This window comes from Diaphorina citri, unplaced genomic scaffold (genome assembly GCF_000475195.1).
Source record: "Diaphorina citri unplaced genomic scaffold, Diaci psyllid genome assembly version 1.1 scaffold1972, whole genome shotgun sequence".
NCBI lineage: Eukaryota > Metazoa > Arthropoda > Insecta > Hemiptera > Psyllidae > Diaphorina > Diaphorina citri.
Window position 1 is genome coordinate 8,789 of NW_007379398.1, and position 9,551 is coordinate 18,339.

At 38.5% G+C, this 9,551-nt stretch overlaps 1 long non-coding RNA gene across 1 annotated transcript; it reads left to right on the top strand.

The window, feature by feature from the left end:
• The first annotated feature begins 6,698 nt into the window (after positions 1 to 6,698).
• LOC113470967 lies at positions 6,699 to 9,551 on the top strand. Its single transcript, XR_003393840.1, has 2 exons — positions 6,699 to 6,783; positions 9,508 to 9,551. It is a non-coding gene; the product is annotated as an uncharacterized LOC113470967 (long non-coding RNA).

Here is a 9,551-nt window from a genome sequence, read left to right on the forward strand (position 1 = left end):
CTTTGAAGATAAAAACAACAAAGAAAGAACTAGTTATAGCTTCAGATTTGCTGTTACCTATCACAGACAGATTAAAAATAAAATGCCTAAGTACCTACGATAAAATGAGTCACTTTTTTACAGAGGTGCCAGCCGAACCTCATCTGTTAAGAATAAAGTCCACAAAGGGTGAAGTTTTATGGAACTTGGATCAGATATAGCAAGGGAAAAACTGCCAGCTTTGTTGGCTTGGTTGGTAGCGCGTCTGCCTTGTAAGCGCTAGGCAGCGGGTTCGATTCCCGCCCGGGGGCGGATTTTACCCTGAACGGATAATGTTCGTTCTCGGAACGGCTGGCTTTTTCCTATCCTTTCTTCCTGCTCTCTTCGATTTCGGGACGATAAACCTTAGGTACCAGTTACAGTTCCCTCTATCAAACCTCTTGGAAAAAAGCATGGGAAAAATAGTCGTTCAATTACATAACACAATAAATTATACGGAATCAATTCGATCATCTGATGTACCTAACTACATAGCTACTTACTTACCTCTTAATTTCGCCTTGAAACCAAAGTCCAATAACCAAGTAGTGAATCGATCCATCGGATCCAATAACGCAACAGGCCATGTTTGGGAAGGAAAAGTGAGAAATCTATCATGTGATGGTGAATATTAAAATACATATATTGCCAAGACACACTTGTTTCCTTACATAAGAAGATATTTTTTTTCTCTTTGCTGTGGCGTGTTTTATGGATTTGCCTCGCGGTCAAGTAATAAATCTTAACTCTTTTGAAAGCTTGACACCCTAAGTTTACGAAAATGCAGAAAAGGGTGCCTGCCTGGGGTCTGTCAGAAGATCTGAGTGTGAATGGCGAACATAAGGGTGTGATTATTGATTATGTTCGCCATTCACACTCAGACCACCTGACGGACCCCAGGCAGGCACCGCTTTTTGCATTTTCGCATAGGGTGTCTCACAGATGCACCAAAACAATGAACGAGAGATAACCTGCGACTTTTCGAACAGTCGGTGACAATTTCCTCTTTATTGTTCAATTGAGCGGCCTGTAGCTTCTTCTCATTCACTGTGTAAGATTTTTAGATTAGATGATGTAGAGTTTGCTTGAGCGCTCTATGTATGTTTGGCAATTGACTTCAATCAAAATTGCACAGAGTCAAAGAAATGGGATGTATATTCACGTATTGTCTGTTTCATTTAGCTTGAGATTTTGTTGATTCATGACTTTTTTCACAGGCAGTCTAGTTAGCTTGGAGGGTAGCGTGACTAGCCTGTTTATCTTGTAAGCGCCAGGTCGCGGATTCGATTCCCGCCTGGTGCGACGTAAGGTCTGTAGAATTGTAGACTACCTATACATCAGTACTTACTGCACAGAGTCAAAGAAATGGGATGTATATTCACGTATTGTCTGTTTCATTTAGCTTGAGATTTTGTTGATTTATGACTTTTTTCACAGGCAGTGGAGGGTAGCGTGACTAGCCTGTTTGTCTTGTAAGCGCCAGGTCGCGGATTCGATTCCCGCCTGGTGCGACGTAAGGTCTGTAGAATTGTAGACTACCTATACATCAGTATTTACAAAGTTCATTGAAAAAATTCCGTGCTTGAAAATTGTGAGAACCAATCAACCAATTTACACCTCACAGGGAGAGAATTGTCAGAATTTTTTAATATAAAACATACAATCTACAATGCAAAACACACATGTGGCTGTGAGTAGCTGAGTGCAAGCAGGCTGGAGTGTAGACACTGCAAGTATGCTATAGAGTAGCCATTGAGTGTAGCATGCTCATGGAGTGACGAATCACAGCATCTCACGGGGCAATCCCCCCAAGATGCGAAATGAGCAGAAGCGACAGCCCGAAAATTCAAAATAAACGCGTCGAGATATGGTTTTATATTTTCAAAACATCGAAAAATAAAAAGAAGAAAAAAAAATCCCTTGTCATCAATGATACATAAGGTATCTATGCCAAGCCATTAGCTCGCTAAAAGTGGGCCGAAAAGTGACGAAATTCGAAAGGGGAAAAGACTTTACTAAGTAGAATGAAAAAAGAAACAATCCCAGCCAGGGCATGTAATTTTATCTTTTTTACTTTCCTTATCCTATAGGAAGGAAAGTAATGTAATCGGGTCAAATTTTCGATGGTCAGTTTTTAGTGCCAAAACACGTGATGTAGAGTTTGCTTGAGCGCTCTATGTACATATGTTTGGCAATTGACTTCAATCAAAATTGCACAAAGTCAAAGAAATGGGATGTATATTCACGTATTGTCTGTTTCATTTAGCTTGAGATTTTGTTGATGTATGACTTTTTTCACAGGCAGTCTAGTTAGCTTGGAGGGTAGCGTGTTTGTCTTGTAAGCGCTAGGTCGCGGATTCGATTCCCGTCTGGGGCGACGTGACGTAAGGTCTGTAGACTATACACGTACAAAGTTCACTGAAAAAATTCTATGCTTAAGAATTGTATTGTTAGAACCAATCATCTAGTTTACATCGCACAGGGAGAGAATTGTCAGAAATTTTCAATATAAAATATACACACTATAGTGCAAAACACACATGTGGCTGTGAGCTGTGAGTAGCTGAGTGCAAGCAGGCTGGAGTGTAGACACTGCAAGTATGCTATAGTGTAGCCATTGAGTGTAGCATGCTCATGGAGTGACGAATCACAGCATCTCACGGGGCAATCCCCCCAAGATGCAAAATGAGCAGAAGCGACAGCCCGAAAATTCAAAATAAACGCGTCAAGATATGGTTTTATATTTTCAAAACATCGCAAAAAAATAAGAAAAAAAAATCCCTTGTCATCAATGATACATAAGGTAACTATGCCAAGCCATTAGCTCGCTAAAAGTGGGCCGAAAAGTGACGAAATTCGAAAGGGGAAAAGACCTTTTACTAAGTAGAATGAAAAAAGAAACAATCCCAGCCAGGGCATGTCATTTTATCTTTTTTTTTTATCTTTTTTTTCTTTTTGATAGATTTTGAGAGGTTTGATAGATGTAACTGTAACTGCCAAGATCTTATCGTCCCGACATCGAAGAGAGAAGGAAGACAGGATAGGAGAAAGCCAGCCGCTCCCGTTCCACGATTGTATGGACTAGTAAAAGTTACAAGTGTAAAAGTAGGAATAATACTTGTAATTTACATACTTAAGGTACCTACTTAGGGTACTTTTTACTTTCTATTTTTACAAGATTTCTGCCCTACATTAGTGATTTTCACTATAATAATACTTGTAATTTACATTCTTAAGGTACCTACTTAGGGTACTTTTTTTTACAAGATTTCTGCCCTACATTAGTGATTTTCACTAGCCCTTACAATCGCGGAGCGGGACACAGCTCTGTGGCTGAGTGGTTAAGGGCACTGACTCTCAACCCGGAAGTGGTGGTAGAGAGCACCTTTGCCCTTAACCTTGCTTAGTGGTCACCTTCAACTCAACATCGAAGAGAGAAGGAAGACAGGATAGGAGAAAGCCAGCCGTTCCCGTTCCACGATTGTATGGACTAGTAAAAGTTACAAGTGTAAAAGTGATAATACTCGTAATTTACATACTTAAGGTACCTATTTAGGGTACTTTTTACTTTCTATTTTTACAAGATTTCTGCCCTACATTAGTGATTTTCACTAGCCCTTACAATCGCGGAGCGGGGCACAGCTCTGTGGCTGAGTGGTAAGTGGTTAAGGGCACTGACTCTCAACCCGGAAGTGGTGGTAGAGAGCACCTTTGCCCTTAACCTTGCTTAGTGGTCACCTTCAACTCAAAAGTATGATTATGTAATTGAAAAAGTAAAAAAAAAAAAAAAATAAAAATAAAAAAAATATGTAGAAAAAATATGATAAGCTAATAAGAGATAAGGTTCGTTCTCGGAACGTCTGGCTCTCTCCTATCCTGTCTTCCTTCTCTCTTCAAAAAAGTTAAAAAAAAATGTAGAAAAAATATGATAAGCTAATAAGAGATAAGGTTCGTTCTCGGAACGTCTGGCTCTCTCCTATCCTGTCTTCCTTCTCTCTTCACTCTCGGGACGATAAAGCCTTAGCAGTAACAGTTCCCTCTATCAAACCTTGGAAAAAAAAAGTACCTCTAGGTACTACTTACGGGTTATCTAATAAGAAAGGAAGTGTTTACTTGTGGCTTTGTGATACCCACGAAAGTTGCAGAGCACAAAGAAGAAAAATTTTCAGTATAAAACATACAAACTACAATGCAAAACACACATGTGGCTGTGAGTAGCTGAGTGCAAGTAGGCTGGAGTGTAGAGTGTGAGTGTAGCATGCTCATGGAGTGACGAATCACAGCATCTCACGGGGCAATCCCCCCAAGATGCAAAATGAGCAGAAGCGACAGCTCGGAGTGCTAGACTCAATATCCCGTAATTAAGGGCAAATGGTCTTTTTCAAGATGTTTGATAAGAACGAACCTTTATCCTAAATAAAGTTTGCCCCGGGCGGGAATCTATCCCGTGACCAGCGCTTACAAGGCAGGCGCGCTACCTTCCAACTTCCAAGATAACAAGGATCACACTTCAATTTCTTTAATTTCCAGGTCAAATGGATGATGTACTGGATTGTGTTTGCATTCTTCACCGCCGGAGAAATTTTCCTGGACGTATTCCTTAGCTTTTGGTAAGATGTGTTCTCCCTGGTACCTACACTTTAGTCGTATTTTCTTTTCGGAAACTGAGACGAGTTCCCCTCTTTTGAAGTTCATTTCCTCTTTTAAATACAGGAATTAGTTTAACCAAATAACCACTTGGTGGCGTGGTAGTGCCTCTACTAAACTATTGGAAATTCAAGATGCCTCATTCCCAGTCATCAAATTCAAATTTCAGTTTTACGTTTCCAAAAGAAAAATACACCTTTTGTACGGCTAGCCTACTGGGGTAAAAAAAGAAAAGTAGTAACTGATAATTCTAGAAATGGATCTTCTTTGAAATTAGTCTTTCTGAAGGACTTTAAACAGGGAGCGCACCACACCAGCTTGAAATTTCCCTCGCTAAAGAAATAGAAAATCTTGAGTGCGAAGGGCATCCAGCTCAAACCAAATGTCAGCACAAAGCAATCACCCTAGGGCTGGTAGAGAAGCTGACAAAAAACGCCAACCCCGTCTGTAGGTACACCGGAAAAGGCAAAGAAAAATAAGAAGAAGAATTGTTTAGAAACAAATAATAGGTACCTTCGTACGTGACGAGTACATATAGGTGAATGTTATGATTATGATCAAGTAAAATTGAATTGGATAAAAATCTACCTACTCATTTTATTATTATTTTTGGTCGCGAAATTTCACATGAGAACAACAGGGTAACTAAACCTATATGGATGAATGACTTATTATGAAGTAGTTGCGATTAAAACAGTTAGGTTTGTATTTAAACGTAAATAAGTTAAATAAGACCTATATTGTTACTATACAGGGCCGTATTTAAGGGGGGCCGAGGGGGCCTGCCCCCCCCCCCCCCCCCCCCCCCTCGAGCTTCATCATTTTTCTCCTGTACTGTAGGCCAGACTTCGAAAATTTGGAGCAGCCAACCCCCCCTCCCTCCATTAGTGTTTGGACCCTCGGCCCCCGAAGAGAGGAAGCCAGTTGTTCTAAGAACGAACTTTATTTGTTTAGGATAAGGATTGTCCCAGGCGGGAATCGAACCCGCGACCTAACGCTCAAGGGAGGCGTGCTACCTTTCAAGCTAACTAGGCTGGCTGGAATAATTTATTATTCTTATTTACTTAAAAGTGTAGGTATATGCGCAACTGTCTGAAATTTTTTATTCAAAACATGTAGGTTAACAGGTAGAAAGTTGAGAAAAAAAAATCTTGACGTTAGATTTATCCTCATCCGCGGTCTCTAGACTGTGAATCCCACATTTGTTTAGGATAAGGATTGTCCCAGGCGGGAATCGAACCCGCGACCTAAACGCACAAGGTAGGCGTGCTACTTTCCAAGCTAACTAGGCTGGCTGAAATAATTTATTTTATTATTATTATTATTTTACATAAAAGTGTAGGTATATGCGCAATTTTTTATTCAAAACTTCAAACACATGCATGTAGGTTAACAGGTAGAAAGTTGAGAAAAAAAAATCTTGACGTTAGATTTATCCTCATCCGCGGTCTCTAGACTGTGAATCCCACTCATAACCATGACGAGACAACTGTTTCATTTCTCTGTCTCAACAACTTTTTTTTTTTTTTACTAAGTTCTGCTTACAGTTTATTTTATTTTCCATACAAATGAGTAAACATTATTATTTGGTATTATTCCTTATTAGGTATTAACTTATTATGCTATGCATAGTATACAGTGGTTCAATAAACTGTAGGACTCGTTTAGAAGAAGGGCGGCTACGGGCTATGGGGCTCTCAAAAGGCCCGACATGGCCCAAAAATTTACGACCAAAGTTGGACAACATCCTAATGCTTTGATTTCATGTCCTGTCCTATCCTATTTGTCCTGGTTCAGCTTTCCAGAGTTCTCTAAAATTTCAGGTCACGATAGTTTGCATGCGACCAAATTTATACCTTGTGATGTAGGAAGTCATGATCTACTTTGTAACCCATTCGATGTTTTGTTTTTCATTTCAGCCAGCTTTCCAGAGTTCTCTAAAATTTCAGGTCACGATAGTTTGCATGCGACCGAATTTATACCTTGTGATGTAGGAAGTCATGATCTACTTTGTAACCCATTCGATGTTTTGTTTTTCATTTCAGACTCATATTCGGTACTCTGTATCCTGCCTATGCCTCATACAAAGCAGTTAAAACAAAGGACATTAAAGAATATGTAAGTATTAAACTAATAATGAGAATATATCTCTCATTGTCTCATTCTTGATTAGCTCTATTTAATAGTTATTTCTTGCCTTGTTGGCTTATCAAGCCGCTCAGCTCGTCAGTTCCCAACGGATCACTGAAGCAACTTGATTTCTCTGTATTCTCACCTAGGTACCTTTTTTTTTATTTTAATTTAAGAATATTCCTTTGAACCTTTTTTATGTTCATTATTTTTATCTCAATATTTTGAATACTGTGTATTTCCCCTGGTGATCTCAATTTTATGATCAGGAAAGTCTGGTTTTTACCTTCTTTCTGGTTTTTATATTCTTTCCAGGGCTATCAAACACTGACGAAATACATTAAAATAAGTCAAACTAAACCCATAAGTACCTCTAGAACATATCGATTAATCGATCTTCATGATTTTCATGTTAGTTTTTATATTCTTTCCAGGGCTGACGAAATACATTAAAATAAGTCAAACTAAACCCATAAGTACCTCTAGAACATATCGATTAATCGATCTTCATGATTTTCATGTTAATTTTTATATTCTTTCCAGGGCTATCAAACATTGACGAAATACATTAAAATAAGTCAAACTAAACCCATAAGTACCTCTAGAACATATCGATTAATCGATCTTCATGATTTTCATGTTAAATACTCATTTTTTCAACTCATGCATATCCATTTTTAAGCATTTTTGTAATCAGTTTTAATCATTCCCCCTTGAAATAATGTCCCAAGTTTTTAGATATACGTTTTTCAATGATTTTTGTTTTCAACTATATTTTTCCCTAACATTGTTGTAATAAAAAACTAACATTTCAGTAGATGTTTTAGAGTTTGCGACTGCATAATTTTATACACCTGGATTTTTTATTTGCACTACAATATACAATATTGTTTAACAGCTTAGCACCATGTAACATTTGACTCAACTCAATTTGCTATTTTTTGGGGGGGAAAGGAAGAAACTTTTTTTTTAGAGCAATAGAGGAAATGCAGCGATGTAGATGATAAAACCTAGATCTCTTAAAACAAGAAGAAGAAGAAGAAGAAGAAGAACTGAGTTCTCCCCGACCAAACGCGTCCGCCCCGCGTCAGACCTTTACATGCCGTCACGAGACCCGATCAAGCGCTGCTCCGCTCCCTACTCTGCTTCCACCCCGATGAAAGACTCTGACCCCGCCGACTTCCTGGTCTCCGATGATGAGATCGATATGCCGCCGGCACAGCGTGTCTCCCGCGCGGATACCGTGGCTGCTGGGGACCTGGAAGAGTACGCGCCGCGCAGACCTAGTCCCGCCCGCCCGAAGCGATCCCGCTCCAAGGGCCGGTCTCGTAAGACGCTGAAGGCGGGGAAATAACTTTCGCCCCGTGATCAACCCCGTGCCTATGCCTGTTCGTTTCCTGTTTTCCTTACCCTCGTTGCTTGTTTTCCTTTTGTCCTTCCGTTCAGTCTCTTTTCCTTTCTTTGATGTCCCTTGTTTTTCTGCGTTGATTTGTGAGCTTTTACAAAGCCGACAGTGTTTTTGTGAATTAATCTCTTTTGATAAAAAAAAAAGAAAAAAAAAATATTTTCCGATTATTTATGTCCACCTAATTCCTACCTAAAAGGTCATTTCCTTTTCATTTCCCCATATCCTGGATATTTTTTCTGAATCGAAAACGAACGAATTTTAATTTTAGATTGTGATTTTTTTTTTTGTAAAAGATCCCATTAATTTCAAAATGACGATTTTTTCTACTTTTGTACGTTTTTTTCTCTTTAAGAATATTTTTTTACTCAAATGACGTTTATTTTTGTAGTTGACTGTCCATTTTAGAAATTTCTTTTTTTGAATTTATATAAGTGTAGCTATCTCATTAGGAATTAGGATAAAAGCTTTTAATAGACTATTGATTTTAATCTATCTGTCAACATTGAATTTATTTAAGCGTGATTAATGATTATCCAAATATGTAATGTAGGTTTTCAAGAGTCGAGTATGAATTTTCAATATTATCTGTAAATGTTGAATTGAATGTATGCGTAATCTTCCACGAAGAAAGATGTTTCAGTAATAATTGACTATCGATTTTAAATATTTCGTCGATATTTTAATTTAGTTACTGATTTCTCTGTATTCTCACCTAGGTACCTTTTTTTTATTTTAATTTAAGAATATTCCTTTTTCAAGAACCTTTTTTATGTTCATTATTTTTATCTCAATATTTTGAATACTGTGTATTTCCCCTGGTGATCTCAATTTTATGATAGGAAAGTCTTTTGGTACTCTGTATCCTGCCTATGCCTCATACAAAGCAGTTAAAACAAAGGACATTAAAGAATATGTAAGTATTGAACTAATAATGAGAATGTATCTCTCATTGTATCATTCATGATTAGCTCTATTTAATAGTTATTTCTTGCCTTGTTGGCTTATCAAGCCGCTCAGCTCGTCAGTTCCCAACGGATCACTGAAGCAACGTTGTGTGGTGTTGATATCTGGATGAGTGACCGTCTGGGACAACACGTTCTGATAGAGATAGAGTGCTAGACTCAATATCCCGTAAATAAGGGCAAATGGTCTTTTTCAAGATGTTTGATAAGAACGAACCTTTATTCTAAATAAGATTTGCCTCGGGCAGGAATCTATCCCGTGACCAGCGCTTACAAGGCAGACGCGCTACCTTCAAACTTCCAAGATAACAAGGATCACACTTCAATTTCTTTAATTTCCAGGTCAAATGGATGATGTACTGGATCGTGTTTGCATTCTTCACCGC